Source organism: Solanum pennellii, chromosome 6, assembly GCF_001406875.1.
Source record: "Solanum pennellii chromosome 6, SPENNV200".
Taxonomy (NCBI): Eukaryota; Viridiplantae; Streptophyta; class Magnoliopsida; order Solanales; family Solanaceae; genus Solanum; species Solanum pennellii.
The window spans coordinates 16,146,262-16,166,374 of record NC_028642.1 but is presented as its reverse complement, the minus strand read 5'-3'; positions in this window follow the sequence as shown (position 1 = coordinate 16,166,374).

Sequence of the window (20,113 nt, the reverse complement as noted above, 5' to 3'; positions counted from 1 at the left end):
TCTTCCGGGCAAGCTCAAGTCCAAACGGACTGGCCCATACTTGATCACCTAAGTATTCCCTCATGGAGCATATGAGTTAAAAACCAAGGAGGGAGTGCGGTTTAAGGTGAATAGAGAATGAATAAAACTCTATTTTGGGCATACTGCATCGGTGAATGAAGTGATAGAGGCATACCATCTTGATGAAGGCTGAGTAATCAAGTATCCTCAGTCGTGCCGCGACATTAAATCAGGCGCTTGTTGGGAGGCAACCCAATAATTATAGTTTTTCTTTCTAGTAATGGTAGCATTTTATTCTAATGGGTTTTAAATTTGCAGGCACATCACCAGGAAATTCTGTAGAAAATTACTCTGCAGCAGTCACTGACGGATACAGCGACGGACTGTGTCAACTATGACGGACCATCGCATTAATCTGTCGTGCCAGGTACGTCTTTCTGTTATTTTTAAACTAGGGCACACGCGACGGAACCAACGAGGATAGTCACAAACGAGACGGACCGTCGTCGTGGAATCGTCGCGTCATTAATGAGGCGTACCCGACCCGACCCTGTGGGGGGTTTTTAAAAAAATTCAACATTTAAAACCCCCGACACTTCATTTCACGCCATTCCTTCTGTCTTCCTCCTATTTCCCTCCCTTTTCAACTTCCAAAATCATCTCCCTCTTCAACCGATCATTTTCCCCAAATTCTCCAAAGTCCTAAAAGTCCTGATCTACTAGTCGGAGCTGCTGCTGTGGGTGTCTTCTTGATCACCAAGTACCTTTTCCCTCTTATTTTTCTCAAATTCTCAGGTATGTGTCTCTAATTTCTACTTATTTATATTGCATTTTTTATTATCAATTAGTAGTAGTCTAGTTCTTCTTGATACGTTCCTTCTTTATCAATTTTTGTCTAACCTAGGATAAAAAAAATTCCCGAATTTGTTGTATTAAAACCCTAGAAATAAGTGCCTTAGCATTGCTAGTTTACTAGGTATTTGTGTTAGACAAATGTAGGTCAAAACACTACCAACTCGATTTGGGTCATAGGGGATGAATGGGGCATCTCGAGTTCTGTTACTGAGTTACAGAACGAGACCCCGATGACGGACCGTCGTATTCACGACGAACCGTCACTGGGTCCGTTCCAACCGCCCTAACACTCCACTGTCCAAATTTTCTCCAAGTGTCCACCAACGGCCACATGCAACGGACCGTTGTTCCCGCAACGGTCCGTCCTGCACAACTGTTCTGGTTGTCAGAGACCCTATTCCAAAAGGTCTCTCTCTTATTTTTTTAAGTGTCTTTCAACGGACACATGCGACGGACCGTCATACCTACGACGGTCCATCCTGCACAACCGTTCTGGTTGTCAGAGACCCTTTTCCTAAGGGTCTCTCTCTATTTTTCTAAGTGTCCTCAAACGGACAACTACGACAGATCGTCATACCCTCGACGATCCGTCCTGCATGACCGTCATGATGGTTAGAGACCCCTCTCCTAGGGTCTCCATATTTCTTTTAAGTGTCCTCTGACGGACACCTACGACGGACCGTCGTACCTGTGACGGTCCGTCCTACACATACCGTCATACTTGTCAGAGACTCTCCTTCAGGGTTATCCATATAAACATATTCTAAGTAAGACACGACGGACCCCATGACGGACCGTCGTACTCATGACGAACCGTCACCTGGTCCGTTGTGTTTCACTGTTACTATTGCAATGTCATTTTATTTTAATTTTTTTTTTTTTATTTTGTGTGGTTTTTCTTGTCTTGTTTGCTCCTTCTAGTACTAATGTTGATCCTTTACATGTACTATCTACTATGGCACCAAAACAAGATCGAGTCTATGCACGCGGGCCATCAAAGTCTGTCGCCCAGTCTGCCCGCCTGGTCATTGGCTCTGATGATGAGCGTGACCCCGAGTACGTGCCCCCAGGCACTTCCACCCCATCCCGTGCTGCACGTGCTGCAAGAGCCACACCCAAAAAGGTGGCGTCTTGCGTAGTCACTACCTCCCAGTCTGATGAGGAGCGCACACTGACCGGCACACCTTCTGGGTCAGCCACTAATGAAGAAGGAGCGTCTGGCTCCTTAGGAGTTTCGTGGTCGGAGGAAGCCTCCGGATCTGCAGAGGTTCCCACACCCGCCACCGCTGCAGCGTCGACCTCGTCTGATGAGGCTGACAGTTCGGAATCCACAACCGGTTCACCAGCTCGTGCTCTCACCCCGGTTACTGACCATCCCAATCGGTGGTGTGTCGACGGGCAGTTTCAAGTCTATTCCGATGCAAAGTTCCTGAATGACAAAGGAGTTATGACTCGGACACTTACATTGGAGTGGCGGGTCCTCACGGGAAGTCTCCCGATGATGCCTGAGATCCACAATCTCTTCACAAGACATCGACTGGAGTGGACAGCACGTCCGTTGGGACATTATAGTGAAGAGCTGGTCCGAGAGTTCTACGCATCCTATGTAGCGACCCTCCGATCGCAGATTGATAGGCGGGCTGCCCCCGCCAAACAGGCCCCACTGGAGCAGGTCGGAGTATGTGGATTTCCGGTTGATATCTCCCTGCCTGCTATTCGCCGGTTTCTATGCGGCGAGAATGTTGATGCTAATCGGACCCTTCTCACTGCCGAGTTTGACTACCGATGGCAGATTGTCAAAGATGGCCTTTTTCTGCGTGAAACATCGCTGAGAGAGACCACAAACAGGTGGATGGCCCTGCACTTGTCCGTTGATGGAGAGGGTGCCGACTGGGTGACAGAGCCGAAGGGGGCCATCAAGAAGGCCAACCTGACTTTCACGGCGAAGTTTTTGTGGTTGATTGTCCGCCACTGCCTTTCCCCTACAGCCGGTGATAATATCGTCACATGGGATCGAGAAGTAGTGATGGCGGAAATGATAGCCGGGTTCGAGGTGGATTTTGCGTGGCTTCTACAGGCTGTCATGCACGAGAGGGCTTTTAAGGTCACAACTACTTACCCTTTCCCGTGCATGATATTTTCTTTATGCTGATCCGCAGGTGTGCCTATATGGCACGTTTATCAGCTCAAGACCCCTCTGGGCACTGTTGATATCGGCCTCATCAGAGATGAGGCCAATGAGTTTGCTCCACGCAGAGGGCCCCGTCAAGAGCTGCCTCCACTTGGTCACAATCTTGCTGATACGGTAGCACAAGCCCGCACGGCTACGCAGGCGGCTTCCACTGACACTACCCCGGTCGAGTCTATCCCGGGTAGTAGCACCGCCCCGAGCTCCTCTCGCTCAGCCCCTTTACCCGCTCTGGTCCCGCTTGCTATGGTCCAGAAATTAGAGGCGCAAATGGATACACTTCTGCATCATATCCAGCCTTGGATGCAGAGGTCTATTACCGAGGAAGAAGAGCGCTTGGAGTGGAGAATGTTCCAGCACACAGAGCGGAAGATCGCTGAGGTTCATCAGCGCTTGGACGCCTTTGAGTTGCGAGTGCTAGCCCGTCCAGCCCCTCCGGTGGATGTGGCGACCCTTTAGGCTGCGGTCGACATTCTTCGCGCAGATATTTACACGATCTTAGAGGCTTGCGTGCCTGAGTCTGAGGCCCATTCAGTAGAGCCTGCTGAAGAAACAGTGATGGCGGCCCTATTCGCCAGTTCAGGGATTCCACCACCTCCCCCTCGAGAGAATGACAAAAGGCGTAGGGGTCAAGAGGAGGATGAGGCGCGAGCAAGGAAGAAGGAGCGCCGTGAGATGAAGGCTGCGAGGAGAGCCTCGCTTGCTGAGGAGGAGGCGCGTCAGATGAGAGCAGAAGAGTTAGCTGCTGGGGCGTCTAGCTCCAGAACTGTGGAGATAGAGGGAGGCACTGCTGATAGTGCTGTTGATGTTGAGCACACCACTGAGGGTGTCCAGATTACAGAGGTAGTGGGTTCCGGGGAACCGGACCCACCAGCTTGCTGATCGTCGGCGCTTTGCGCCCCAGGTTTGCTTCACCTACCACTCTAGTATTTAAATTTTTTTATGCATTGGGGACATTTCCATGTCTTTTTGTTGGGGGTGGGGTAAATGAAAAGTGAGTGCTAGGGTGAAGTTTGATTAGGCCAATTCACTATCCTCTTTTGGGGTTTTCTTGCCTGTGTTCTTTTTCCCGAAAGACTGATTACTTTTTCCGTTGAACCGGCATGTCTATATCTTGTGTACATAGTTTAATTCTAGAGCATGATGGCTAAAATGATATCCTGATAAAATGGAAAATGATGCACGACTAGGCATAGTAATTGATAAATGTGTGGCTCTAAGCATGACAGAGAGGTACACCACTGCATGACCCTATGTCTAAAATTCGAACTAGGTGTCTGATAATCTGATAGAGTGATGAGATGTCAAGTGAGTGTGAGGAAGATTTGAATAGTCCAGTATTTGTACTGAGGTAGAACTTGCCTGGTTAGTCCTGCTAAAAGTAAGATGTAATAGACAATTAGGAAAGGATCATAGGCCATTATTGAATATAGCCAATTTTTAGCCTAATAAAAGAAAACCAAATGAAATTTATCCTTCTTTGATCCAAATGATTTGAGCTTAAATTAGACCTTTCTTTCTCACCCCAACTGATCTTTTCTAGGAATAATGTTTTGGCCCTGGTCCCTCCTTGGACATGTGCACCTCAGCTTATGCCAAAAGCATAAGTTGAGGGTGGCTATTATGAGGAATGCTCTGGAAAGTGGGGTTGAAAGAATAAAGAGAGAGAAAGAAAAAAAGTAAAGTGACTCAAAAATTAGTTGAAAGAAAAGTAAAATAAAAAAAAAATAAAAAATAAATAAAATATACAAGAAAGAAAAGAAGAGATTCACTTACACAAATGAAGAAAAAAGGGAAAATAGCAAGGTGAAAGAATGTGGGAAACTGGGCAAAATAAAATGATAGAAAATGGTATGTTTAGCCGATATGTCAAGGAAGGGAAAAAGTCACTAAAGTATACCTAAATAAACCCTACCTGACCCTGAGCCTATGTTACAAGCGAAGAAAGTCCTATCGTGATCCTAAGGGTTGTATAGCGAACTTAAAGCAGTGAAAATAAGGGCAAGCTTATGGCAATAGGTATGAATGAGTGTGAGTTTGTTCTGAGAGTGAGTGTTGAAAAGTAATCCTTATACTCAAACTTAAATCATTGTGTGAAAAATGAGGATTTTGTTTTGAAGTGAGGACACTAGTTGCGTTACCGGAAATATTAGCACCTTAGTGAGAAATTGAAGAGGATAGGTGTTAGTGCATGGTGAGTCTGCGTCATGGTCTGATTCCACATAATTCAAGCCTAATAGTGATAGCATGCATAAATATGATGAGATTAATCGGGATTGATAACCAAATGATTGCAAAGGATAAAACATGGATACTATTGTACAAAGATTGTGTATTGAGTCATAGTGCGCCGCTTGAGGACAAACAACGAATTTAAGTTGAGGGTTTTGATATACCGTGGTTTCACGGTATTATTAATACTTTTCCCTTAAGATTAGTGTGTCCAAAAGCCTTTTTGTGCTAATTTTTATATAAGTTTCTCCTTATTGGCAAGAAATCTGTCCAAAGATGAATGCGGAGGTTTTTGAGCGAAGAAATGCAGAAGAGACCACCTACGGAGCTTGTGACGGTCCGTAGGTGGCAGCGTAGTGCAGCTGCTGAAGGAAGATGGGGAAGTCTGACCAAGTGTGGGGTTACGGAAAACATGACGAACCGTCGCAGCCATGACGGTCCAACCTGCAGGTTCGTCATGAAGATCAGAGAAGTAGCCCTAGTACCCATAATCCAAGAGTTCAAGTGTTTTGGAAAGGAGACCCTCGACGGACCGTTGTGCTCGTAACGATCCGTCATACCTGCCGTCGAGGGTAATGAAGAGAGCAGCAGAAGAAATTTCATCAAGATGGGACGACGGAGTCCATGACGGTCCGTCGTGACACGACGATCCGTCGCGATGTCCATCGATCCAGCCGCATTTTTGACAGATTTCCAGCAAATAGAGTCCTTGTTTAATTAGGTTTTTATTTTCTATAAATAGTTTGAAAAACCTCGTTTTTGAGGTTAGACTCTGGATTATTAGGAGACTCTGCATTATTTGGTTAGGACCTTGATTATTGTTAGATTCCTGATTATTTTAAGATTCTTTGAATTGATTGTTGGTGATTTTTGTTGATTAATCAAGCGAACTTTCGGATTTTACTCTTTCTCATTGAAGTAAGTACATGAATTCTTATACCATATATTTGAATATTGTGATTACGACTATGGGTAACTAAACTCCATTACTAGGGTTGTGGGAACAATAGGCAAATAATGAGGTAAAACCTAACTAAAATAACAATTCTAGAATAGTGTCTTGCATGTATTGATAATTCTTTCGCTTAGAAGTCTTTTTAACGGATGGCCAACGTTAGAACTCGTTTTAATGCTACTTGCCGGACCAAGGAGGTAGATAATAGGAAAAGAATTATCAACATAGATTTAGTGTATACTATCTAATAGGCTAGTATTGATTGGTGCGAGGTAATAACTGAGTCAAATATCGAATACGATGCTTAATATGAGGTAAAGATAAGGGTGAGTATACCAACACATGTAGCCGGACCAAGGTGCGGAGTGAAATTTTAGCCGGACCAAGGTGCGGAGTGAAATTTTCTAGATGCCGGACCAAGGATTTAGAAATACATAACTTATCACTTTGCATGCAAGATACTAGGAAAGAATTGTTATAGTTAGACTTATCAAGTTATGAACCTGTGGGGAACACGTAACCCCTAATTACTTTGATTAATTGATTAAACTCCAAAATTCGAAGCTGTTAGTTGTCTCCTTTTATTTCGCTAGTTATTTTCATTTATTTAGGAATAGAAACCCCCCCCCCCTTTTTTTTATCATTTTTGCATTCCAAGGAAGTAATTGACTGAACAATAGTAGTAATAAATTGAAGTTAAGTCTAAATTATTTTCCTCGTGGGAACGTTCCAACCTCACTAGTTGGTTTATTTACTTGACACGACCGCTTTACTTCTTATTTGAGAAGTAAGTTTGAGCGTATCAATACACTTATCTCTTGGGTTGTGTTTAGGGTTTTGCTTGCATAGTAATTTGGGTGAAGTATTTTCTCATTCCTTTTTCCCAATACAACGCCAAGCGCCATCCTAATTGAATCACGCTTGAACTCAAGAATTTCATCCCAATCTGGAGCAATAATGATGAGACACATGAGGACCTACCAACACTTGGGGAATAGGAAAACTAGTTTTCACAAGAGTCGCAACCTTTGCATTACAATCTATATTTTGTGGGTGTCTCACATAGATGAAACATCTCAAGCTAGGATAACTGAATTTTATGTTTGCTATATGTGAAAGTTTCCTTTCACCATGGATGAAGTGGCTAGCTGATGGTTGTCTGATGCATTTAGCAGAGGTACTGAAACGGTTTGAAAAGTGCAATCTTTTACTCAATTGGGATAAGTTCAAGTTTATAGTTAAAGAGGGGATATTTCTCGGTCATCAAATTGTTTAGAAGTGTATTAAGGATGATTATGCTAAAGTTGAGGTAATAATAAATTTCCACCACCAATATCTATTAAAGGTGTTAGACGGTTTTTTAGGCATTCATGTTTTTATTAGAGGTTCATCAAGGATTTCTCTAATATTGCACACTTATTTTGCAAACTCCTCAAAAAGTAATATAACATTGATTATATTTATGCTTATCTGAGAGCATTTGAAAAGTTGAAAACAACGTTAGTATCAACACATGTAATAATATCACATGATTGGGGGGAACCATTTCAATTGATGTGTGATGTGAGTGGAGTTTCTCTTTCTGTGGTATTGGGACAGAGGCAAGAGAAGATTCTTCATCCTATTTACTCTTCCGACAAAGATTTGAATGTGTCTAAAAATAAATATACAACGAATGAATAGGAAATCCTTGTTGTGTTTTCAACATTCGAGATATTTTGATCCTACTTGCTTGGTACTAAGGTCATAGTGCATGATAACCATTTTATCTTTAAGTATCTAGAGGCTTAAAAGGATCCAAAACCATGGTTTATAATATGGGTATTCTTAGTGCAAGAGTTAGATTTTTAGGTAAAATATAAAAAAGGGACAAATAATTAGGTTGCCGACGATTTTTATAGATAAGAGGAGGAAGTTATGCTCAAGTTAGGAGATGGGGCCAAAATTAATGATGCATTCCCAAACAAATATGTATTGACTGCTTCTTTTTTGATTTTATTTCTCGGTTCGCGGATTTTTCAAACTATTTGGAAAGGGATATGGTTCCATTGGATTTTTCATTTAACCCAACAAAAAATTTTAAGCATGATGTTGTGAAATAGTTCTTTTTGGATGAGCCTTACTTGTTTAGTATATTTGCTGATGGGACTTTTTATCGTTGTGTGATGAGATTGAGATGATGAGTATACTAGAGTCGTGTCATTCAACACATGTTTTTGGGGATCATAGTTGTATTAGGAATATTCATTAAATTTTTTCAGTGTGCATATTACTCGTCTACTATAGACCAAAGTGCTCGTGATTTCTCAAATCGTGTGACCGTTTCCAAAGAGATGGAGTAATTTAAAGAGGCAAGATCTACCTATGAAAGTGAGAATATGGAATATCAATCGCACGACTTAGAGTTTATATGACTCTATGCTAGTTTGAACAACTCCGCAAGTTATTATTATTACAAAGAAAATGACTCATCACTGTGCAATGACCAAAAGGTCCGTGTCCATTTACATATATGAATCTAAGCATATGGATCTAGTTATGATTGACTTGTTCCCTCTACGATAAAACAACCTTCACATAATGTATAAAACAACAAATATCCTTGGTAACATGGTTCAAATAAGAGAGTTATGTTCCTTAGTGTTACGGTACTCTTCAACAAACTCATAGAATATTCCGTCGACACTTCGTGTTCATAAATGAATTCAATAATTTTTATAGGCTACACTTCTCTATATAATTCTAAGCATGGCTAGATTCTATGAATATGAACTGACTCTATGCTAGGAATCACTTCATATGACCTTGTCACCCTAAACTCATACTTAATCCCTCACTACAAGTACCAACTCTCTAATACTCAATATTGATAGGTCTAACAGTTTGTCAATGAAGAAGTGGAGTCATAATACATGTTATCATATATAATGCATATTATGAGTATGCCAATCAACATATGTTGTTGATTTGAATATTGTTGGATATATGAGTCCACATACTACCTGAATATGCCCACTGTACATTACGTTGGATTTCCACGGTTATTCCATATATCACACAAATAGGAAATCAAACCATCAGGATTCTATTTTGAAGTTAGTGAATGTGTGTGTATGTGAATAGAGAAATGTAAATCAATCCTAATGAAATAATTATGTTTGAACAATATATATCATGAACTTGTTGCTTGATGGTATGATTAGAATATTACATCTAATAATCTAAAGGGTTAGTACTTCTTCAAGAACTTTATCATATAAATTTACATCTTCACCTTGTTGGACCATTACCATGAGGAGATTCTTATATGTACTCACTAATTTTCCATTGAAAATACAATATCGGGAGGTGTCGATGATCACTTATCCTAGGGAAGGCTTGATCACATGAGATTTATGAATGAATAACAATTAGACTCACATTACCAAGTACATATGGTTAATTCCTAAAATGTATGAGATGGTCGTAAAATCACTAATTTTAGCATTCCTTTTGTAAGTCTTAACTCAAACCATATTATGTGATTTACAAAAGGATACCCTATATGCAAACATGAAATATAGCGGAAGTCGAATATTCCATCATAAGGTTGATGAATATAACATGGATTACCAGAAAAGCACATATCCGCTAGAACAATTTTAATCACCAAAAAAAAGAGGAGGAGCGGGTGGGTTGGAGGGTGATAAATAGTTTAACTCTAAAAAAAAAGAGAGTTTAACCCAAAAAAAAAAGAGAGGGGAAAAGGTGGATAGACTTTTTACGCGTACTGTTAGGGAGAAAAGTGAAGAGAAGAAGGAGAAGGGATAAAAAAAGCCAATGATAGTTTAATGCCAGTAGAGTTATACTTTTATTCGAAAAGTACAAACCACGCAAAAAAATGTCCATTATGATCATGATATTTTTATGTTGACCTTGAAACATAATTACCCCTAAAAATGAGTTTTATTTGATTATAAAAATTGCTTCCAAAAAGAGGATAGGATTTTGATGTGTTCTAAAGTTACCAGCGGTGATCGTGGTGGTATTGGAAGGATTGGTTTGGGTCGCCAAGAAATAAGCTTAAACGAAACTCGCCTCGTACTCCATCAAGGGTGATAGGCCGTCAGAACATTTCGCAACCTTGTTTTTTTATGAAATATTTACTTTTTCTACAAATTGTATTCAAAATTTAGTAAAAACAATAACTTATAACCTATTATTTTAAAAAAAAAGAGACAGGCCCCTAAATTTGAGAACCTAAGGCACAAGGGTCTAAATTTATGTTTTCTAGACTATTAGTTATAGAATTCATCTCTTTGTAATAGGGTAAGGTGAGGAACTTAGTAAGGAAATCACTTACCCAACATAGGTTAGGAGGTAATGTTTATGTCCCCCTCCATGTATCTTTTGAATTTAAGAAATGATAAGGCCTGGGGGTGTTGCTAAGCCCCTGACCCATCTCAAGGGTCGTTCAACTAAAAAAAAAAAAGGCACATGTCTTTTTTTTAACAATGTCGAGCCACCCCTGCGGCTAAATCACTTTAGTTAAAAAGCTAAATGACATTCTGGAAAAAAAAACAAATGTGGAATGTAAACTAGATCTAACTCAATGTTATGGATAGTGCTTGTGTCATTATAGTAAATGACACGGTTTATAACCCTTTCACGGAATTACCCTTTAATAACACATTATGTAAACTATCTAGTGTAATAATGATCCGAAGTGTTTGTTAGTATCAACACCAATTATTGATTCTGGTTTTGCGGTGGTGGAGCGGTTTAGTGGTTGGAGTTTTGAGGATGGAGAGGTATTTGGGAATTGTTGTTTTGAGGAGGGGGTGGAGTTTGGTAGGAGGCGGTGGCGTATTGAGGGTTTTGTGTAGTCAAGTCTATTAAAAAGGGATTTTGAGCAGAAGTAGACGGCGGAATGTGAGCTGGAGAGGAGATCAGGATAAAGTAAAGATGAAATAACATATAACTGAACAAGGCAATAAATAAATGAACTAATCTGAAGAGGATAGCGATACTGAATCTTGAGATAAGTGAACATAGTGACCATTTTATAACATGCTAAAACTGAATACTTGATATACTAATAAAAAAGTCAATACGGAATCTAACTAAACTGTGGGAACTACTAATAACCGATTGTAAAACCACATCAGCTAAATGTATATTCTTATGTATACGCTTAATCGAGATGACCTAATATACCCTGCCAAAGGTATAAAAGCATAGTGGAACGATCACTAAATTGATGCCCACAAAGGAGACTTATAAACCACGTGGCTAGTAGTTGTGGGACTTTTTGGATATGCTGACCCCTATTCCTACTTAGTATTATGCTACTCCCAATGAATTAAGTGGTTAACTAATTATCACTAAGATTTTGGAAATACTGGATAGCTCAAAATGAACATGAAAACTAAGAATGCAAAAGTTAATCTACTAATTGTAGATTAAGAATAACTTATATATCTGACCTAGCATGTGTAACTCAAGAGCTAGAGAAATGCGTAGTTGGGGTTTTGAAATTCATGCGAGAAACAATGAAATAACATGATAATTTGATTTGAAACATGTTAATAACTAATTCATGATAATCAGCTGAAATTCTAGAAACCCTAGGTCTATTCATAATAAGGGAATCAACAAAATTACTAAATCTAGGGACCCAATGGGCGAAAAGAACCTACTTGTGAAATCGCACATACATGGTGCTGAATTCCATGGAGAAATCTTTTCATTTTAGGGCTGGAAGTGATGGAACCTTGTTGCGTTCATTAACTATGGTTCTTTGACTTTTTCTCCACTCTTGCTTCTAATTTTCTATGTTTTGATTAATGATTTGACAAAGGTAAGTTCTAGTTATATTTCTAGACTTAAACTAACTATACCTCATGATTTAGGGTATAAATGGCGTATCCTAGGGGTCCAACGAAATAGGAAAACAAAAAAAGACCATTGAATTAACTTCTATTAGAATGACCGGCGGATTGGACTTACGACCGGTAGTTCAATCTACGATCCGTAGGTTGGGTCGGTAAATCAAGTCTACTCGACATGCTTTCACTAAAACGAGCAAAAAGTTTTACTCGGAGGTCAGATTTTTACAAACTCGTTGGCATTGGAAAGATGATTCAATCATCTATCATATCGAAGGTCATGAAACGCCTAATTCCTTTTCTGCTAAATGTTATGCCTATTTGAAGTTAACCCAATCAGCAACTTCCTTTAACAAACAGTTTACTGGACTTACGCTCAGACCTACAGACTGTATATCGAACGTTGGTGTGTGTTGGTCGACCGCAGTTCATGTAAGAGGTTGGGTAAAGCGGTCTTGATCCACGGACCGTGGTGTAACTTATGGACTCTAGATTTGTCCATGGTTCGTGACTAAGCAAATTTTTTCTGAGTTGATTTTTAGGAGGGGCTGCAATGGTGAACCACAGTTCCAGAGCATGGGTCGTAGATCAGACTACGGTGCATAGGTGGTGGACCTAGGTTACACCTACAATTTTTTGAAAAGCTGAAATCTAGTTTTTTTTAAAGACGGGGTGTTACATTTATTTTGGTTCCTCTTTAGTTGTTTTTGGTTCTTTAAACATGGATAGTTCCTTTGAACCATATTAAATACAAAACGATTTTCTCTTTAGATGATTGAGTGTGTATTCTAAGTTAAGTCAATTTTCTCAATAATAAATGGATGACGGCCGTCTTTACAACAGATAATAAATTTACCCTATCATAGTAAATATACCAAGTTCAGGAGTTATCCTTGTCATCATCATAAACCCGAACCGAATACACTAAAGGCAATATGACTCTATGAATACCTAAATGACTCTATGCCAGGAATAACTTCGTACGTCCTTATACACAAATGTAGAATGATTCAGATCTTAACGTAAAGTAAAGTTGAAAGTTTCTTTGTCGATTAAGTTTTGATGTAAGATTTTACTTGGGTCAGCTTAAAGTGATGTTATTCGGTTAAGGTAGACCTAAACTAATTTAATTATCAAATATTAAATTGTCTGTTTATGACTAAGAATTATCCATATGCACTTTATATGAGTTTTCAAGTGTCACCTTAGCTTTCTCTCACAAACATAATAGGGTGTTATCAAGTAATTAAGGGCCCAAGCTTGATGACCAGATTTATTCTAAGATTGCTCTCAAACGTGTAAGAGATCCCATACCTTGAGTGTTTTATAGGTTTATGGTTTAGGGATTAGAACGACATAAATTAGTGTTGTATTCAAACTTACTTGCCTTTGATTCATTTTGCATACAACAATAACTATCACTCTAGTATTGGCATTGGCCCGTTTGAGGCTCTATGTGCTGGGAGGTGTATATATCAAATAGGATTGTTTTAAGTGGTGAAGGTTCTTTGATCGGTCCAAAATTGGTGTATGAGGCGAATTTCATGTTATTACATAAAGGTAGAAAAGGCCTAAAAGTGGCAAAAGTCTCTGCCTATGTTAGAAAAATAGATTTTGAGTTTGAGGTTAATGATTGAGTAAACTTAAATATTTTACCAATGAAGGTGTAAAAATATTTGTTGAGAAAGGAAAGATTAGTCCGCATTTTGTTGGTCCATATCAGATTTTGAGGCTTATTAGTAAGGTTTCTTATCAACTTGATTTTCCCAATCATTTGGTATAGGCACATCAAGTTTTCCATGTATCTTCATTGAAGAAATACGTTGTAGATCCGACATCGATAGTTCTCTTAAAAGGTTTGGGAGTTGAAGAGAGTCTTTGTTGTGAGTATGTCCCGATGATATTTTAGTTTGACAAGTTAAGAAGTTGCGAAACAAATAAGTTGCTTCAGTGAAGGTTCTATGGAGGAATCGGTTAGTTGAGGGTACTATATTTAGGGCAAAAGCCTATATGATATCATGTTGCCCTCATCCCTTTAACTTTTCCCTACTCTAGATTGAGGTATGTACATTCTCAAGGTATATGCCTTGGTGTCATGTGTCTTAGATATTCCCATGATTTCCTCATTTATGCATGTTGATGAAAATCTAAAATTTTGAGAAAACAAGTTTACTTTATTTCATTCTTCATTTATATGTGCATTTGATTACGAGTTGCTTATTGACTTTATGAAATAATGTTTTGAACATTCTTTAGCTTGGAGTTGATGTTTCCTTCTCGGAGATGTGCATTTTTTTGTGATGGCATGCATGTTGGGTTTTTAGATTGACAGCACACAAAGTGTTAGACCTACCAATTGCTTTTAATATTCTACCCCCACAAGTCATGTAATCTCTATTCCTGTCCAAATATCATTAAGATCTATATCTGAATTCATTTAGGACTCTTCCTCCTAAGACCCTTAGTAATTTGGAATATCATGAATTATGTTTCACGACCGTAATCTAGTCCCAAGACGAAACCTGCGTCGTGGACCTCTCATAGGTCGCAGACAAGCCTACATACATCTTTTTTACTTCATGTACGTTAATTTTGGCAAAAAATTTGAAACTTTTCGTTTCCTAACATGCTTACTGAACATTCTATTACATATATAATTGTTCACCACCAACCATCTAACATTAAGATCATCAAATGAAAGAAACAATTTATTACAACGATAAAGATATACTTGCAAAAATGGCACCAATACAATGTCTGAACAAAAATGGAAAAGAAACGCTAGTGGAATATACTCCACTATCTCAATCCTACAACTAATCTATAATGAAAATGGTCAAGCATCCCCGAAAACATGAGGGCCTACAAAGTCTGGATGAATGCTCGACTTTCGGATAGCTGCAGCGTTGATCCTGTAGCTCTAGCATCCACCTGTACCTGCACCTAAAAGTTTAGAGTTGTATAGGGTTACTACTCACTTGTACTAAGTATGGGTATATGGAAGCACACAACAAGGACATGCATGAATAAGAATAGATCTTTCCTAGAAACATGATTATAGTAGTCAAGTTAGTGGACTTGCCCAATTGATATTAGGAATATGAGTGAACTTTCCAAATTTTGATTAGGAAAGTTATGACATGAGAGTAACATGCACCATCAAAATTAACATTTTGCACACAATACACAACAGCGTACACATAGCACATGTCATAATTCATATAACACAGAACGTGGTTCATATCATTTATTCGTATGCCATGAGACCTTGGAATAATGGACTAGACATTAAGACTTCCCAATATGAGGGCTCAACATATGGGGCCTCAACTAGGTAGTCTGCATTAGTAAACACAGAGTCTTCTTCTTTCATTTATACGTTTTTCATTTCAATTCATTCATGGGCCAGTGATAACACCATCTATACCTAGGATGTAAATTAAGATTTTCATCGGGTTCGTTGTGCAATGTCCAAGAATGATCTAATGTCATTACTTGAGTGTAACTCACCTCTTGATTATCTTATCCTAACACCTTTGGTATCATTCGTTTCATTATGTTCAACATTTGAGGCTGGCCTCATTCATTCATAGGGAACTTTAACTTTAACCGGCATAGATCATGTAAGGATCATGAAATCTAGTGTCATGAAACCCGACACCCAAAAGAGGTGGACTCACCAGCCAAAGTGACCCAAAACATGCTAGCGTACATAGGAATTGAACCCCGCCAGGTCCCTATAATGGTAGTATAGTTTCTAAGAATAGGAGATATAAGGAGACACATACCCGGCATGCCGAACTGTCTCATCTCATGAGAGTTACGTGAACCTCGGCCCTTCCCGAAAGAAGGCATCACCGATGGAAGCAGGCTTCTAGTAAGAAGACATCATAGCTAAATAGATGATTTCTCATCTCATCATTAGTATTAAGTTTGTTAATATCTATACTTTTATTAGCCTCATCTCATGTTTTTAGCACATTCACTAACATTAGCACATTTGTTCTTCATAATTATTCGCCCCTTTTTATGTGAATGTTCAGTTCATCATATGCCGATGTACATGGCCATTTGTGTTTCACACTCTTACTTAATCCTTCTAGGGTTTCATCATTTCATTACATAATATTCGTTTCATCATATGCCAATGCACTTGGCCATTAAGTGTGTTTTACACACTTAACCGTTCTAAGATTACATCATTTTATTACATACATATTAGGTTCACTAATTTTTTTAACGTATGTTAGACTTATGGATCTATACATACAAGCCATGAAGTTTCATGCATAGTTCGTTTAAGTGATTTATATCTTCCTAAGATTATGTGGTACATGACTTATGCATCTTATATGTATTTCAAGGTCTCCATTTTGATCTAAGTAGGTAGCATTATTCTTGAACATTTATTTGAAGTATGACTTATGTATTAATACGGAATTTGGGAAAGGAAACCCGGTTTTAAAATCCCTTGAACAACACTTCAATTTTTTTATTCATTTTGGTTTGATACATATGGCTTGGGGACCCATGTTTGAGCCGCAATGCCTTCATTTTATTTTTCCTTTAATTTCTCTCTTCAGTTTTCGCTGAATGGAACTAAGAGGATTTGTGATCGAACCCCCACAACCTCATTTACTTTATATTTTCATTGCCTTTAAATTTCTCTCCTTTTGGCCGAGGTGTTGTGCTTTCGAACCCCACAGCCCCTCTTTAATTTCTTTTAATTTTTCTCCTTAAATCTTCCTACGAGGTCATGGGTTATCTTCCCACGCATCAAATCTCTTTTCTTTAATTTACTTTGACTCTCCTTCACTTCTTAGAGGTCGTGGGTTCGATTCACACGCCTCACATTCCGCTTCATTCATTTTCTCTACTCTCCTTCACTACCTAGAGGTCGTGGGTTCGATTCCCATGCCTTAGATTTTATTTTATTTTTTTCTTTTACTCTTCCTTAAATCTAATTCAGAGGTGGTGGTTTCGAATCCCATTCCTCTCATTTCTTTTATTTATTATTTTAAGTTACATTTTCTAGCCAATACCATATTTCGAATCCCCTTCACCTCATTTCTTTTTACTAATTTATTTTCATGGTTTTTAACATGGTGAGGTCACGGGTTCAATCCTCCTCGACCCCACTTGTTTTAATTCATTTTTTTCAACATTTTGAACACTCTTTTCTGTACGAAATTCATCAATAGAAGCTGGAAATTTTCTTTTAATTTTTCAGCATCCTTTCATCAAGTTAAACCTTAGTTTTTAGGGGAATTTCGTAGTGCATTTAAAACGTTTTATGTGCGTTTTCGTGTATTTGTTTAGGAAAAATATTATCTCACAAATAAGCCACATTTCAACTCATATGAACATCACATTTACGTCAACATGTGTACATGAAATATACAGAACTATCATGCCATTTTAGGTCCTAAACCATGAACAATAGCCATAGCAACACACACATACACACGTAGTTACATTTTCAGAAACATCAGTATAAGTCAAATAATTCCAAACATATATATAAACACATAATCATCACGGAAACACGTTTCATCCCTAGTTTTCTACCAGCAAACATAACCAACCTATGATTCAATGGGAGGTACTGACAGAGACATGCAACGGGAAAAAATCCTAGTTTTCGGAATAAATATTCTAAACCTTTTGGGGTCGCTTGGGAAAGGTCCCATGAGATAAGAGAACCCATACCTTTTTGACGTTAAACTCTTGATTTTCTTCCCAAAAACTTCACCCAATAACACGTCTTATTCTCCTCAATATCAACTCCACTCGAATCACAACCTCTCTTATCCTAGTGTGCGATTAACGTTTGTTTTCTCTTGATTTCGTGTGAGTTCTTCAAGTGTGAAGAACTTAGTTTATTTTTATAATTTGTGTCTTATTTGCAGAGAGAATACGTTAGAAAGAATAAGAGAGATTTAGCGTGAGAGTTGAGCGATAAACGTGAGAGAGTGGGACTTGTATGAGGCTTAGGAGTCTAGTTTTAGGACTTAGTCAATAAGGTTTTGTTTATTAAATAAAAAACTGATTTTTATTTTATTTTTAATCATCTATTGAATAATAATTATTAATTAATTACATTAATTCAATAGCTTAAATAAAAGATCACTTTAATTCATTGCTTCTACCTAGGTTTGAACCCAGGTGGAGCAAGACTTCACTTCAAGAGCCCAATATCAGACCACTTTCCCCAAAATACCCCTCCACCTTATTAATTAAATAACTAATTACATATTTAGGGTAATTAGGTTACTACCCTTAGCCTTGAAAAAAACCATTTTACCCCTAGACCCTCCAAACCTAAGATTTTCCCTTTTTAAGTCCTGTAAAAACTCCTAAAACTAAATCTTCGTATTCGAGAGACCTACATGGTTGGACCCAACCTTTCTAAGCTCAACCAACTTCCAACTTTGTTGGCTTAGCTGGAGCAGGGGTTCCGAGGTCTGGTTTTACACGCCTCGATCTGTGTGCACCCTGGCCTAATCATAGGCATTCTTGACACATTAAACATTTCTTATCTTATCCATTTTTAGGGTTGTTGCATTATCCCCCCCTTAGGAACATTCGACCCCGAATGACACTACTCTTTACTAACAATAAGTATATGATCTGTAGAATGTATGCATACATAGGTAATTAAATACTCCCCATTGGTGAATGTATTACTCACCTATTAACATGACGGTGCACATCCTTGAAACCTACTAGTAGCTTCACATTAATAGACTAAGGAACTCTTTCCTAAACTAGTCTCATCAAAGCATACAACATAAGTAAACATGTAAGTCATACAAATCAGCAACCAACATGATGACTCAAACATATTAACCTAATACTAGTGCATAAACACAATACACAGTCAAATAACTGAAAGACTAATTAAGACTACTCCCACGAGACTTCACCAGAGGTGCCTTCCCTTGCACCCCTAGCCTTGAGTGCAAATAATTCTTGCCTCCATGGAGCCTCTCTACTTGGACCATTAGGTTGAACTCTCTCCGTCCCTTGTTCTTGACTTCTCCTATTCGGACAATCCTTCATCATTTGACTCGTTTGTCTACAACTGTAACAAGCGTTAGTGCCCATCATACACTCTCCTCCTTGTAGTTTGCCACACCTCTTGCAATGTGGTCTCTCCTGAGGTGTATATACTTCATTGTTTCTTTTAACTATGGACTCAGAATCCCTATCATAGTGACCCTTGGATGAATTTGATTTCCCTTGGTGGGAGAGTTCCTTCTTAAACATGGGCTTATTCCTGATTCCAGTACTACTCTTCCTTTAATAATTCTACTCCACTTGCCTTGACATGTTCCCTGCCCTAGTGTGCTTCCTTTTCCTGCTTTCCTCGACTTAATGGACATGGACCATTAGCCTTTAAAGGGCCATGCTATCATGCAACATAGCTTCCCTACACTTATCCTCAAGATCCTCAGTAATCCCTGTCAAGAATCTACTCATATAATTTCTGTTCTTAGACAAAAGAGAAGTGGCATACCTTGATAATTTCACAAACTTCGTGGTATACTCCCTGACTGTCATCAATCCCAGATTAAGATTGATAAACTTCTCAAACCTACACTCTCTCATCTTCTTAGGAAAAATCTCTCCAGGAAGGCATGCTTAAACAGCTCCGACGTGGTCATAACTCCGCACAAAGATCTTCTATCCTACGACATCTTGCACCAAGTCTGTGCAATATCCTTGAGCTAATAGGAAGCCAGCTAAGACTTCTCAGTATCTGTGTCCCCATGGCCACCAAAATCTTGTGTACCTCATCCATGAATTCCTGGGGATCCTCTGAAGTCTTAGACTCTGTGAAAATAGAAGGATTCATCCTTGTAAAGTCTCGTATCCTGTCAGTCATGCTATGTACCAGTGGGTTCTCCGTTTGAACATTCTGCCGGTTGACCTGTGCACTCATGTCCGGGGCCTGCATAGTGATGTCCTGTGCCATCTGGTCTACAGATGCCCGCACCTCCGCATCAGTCAACC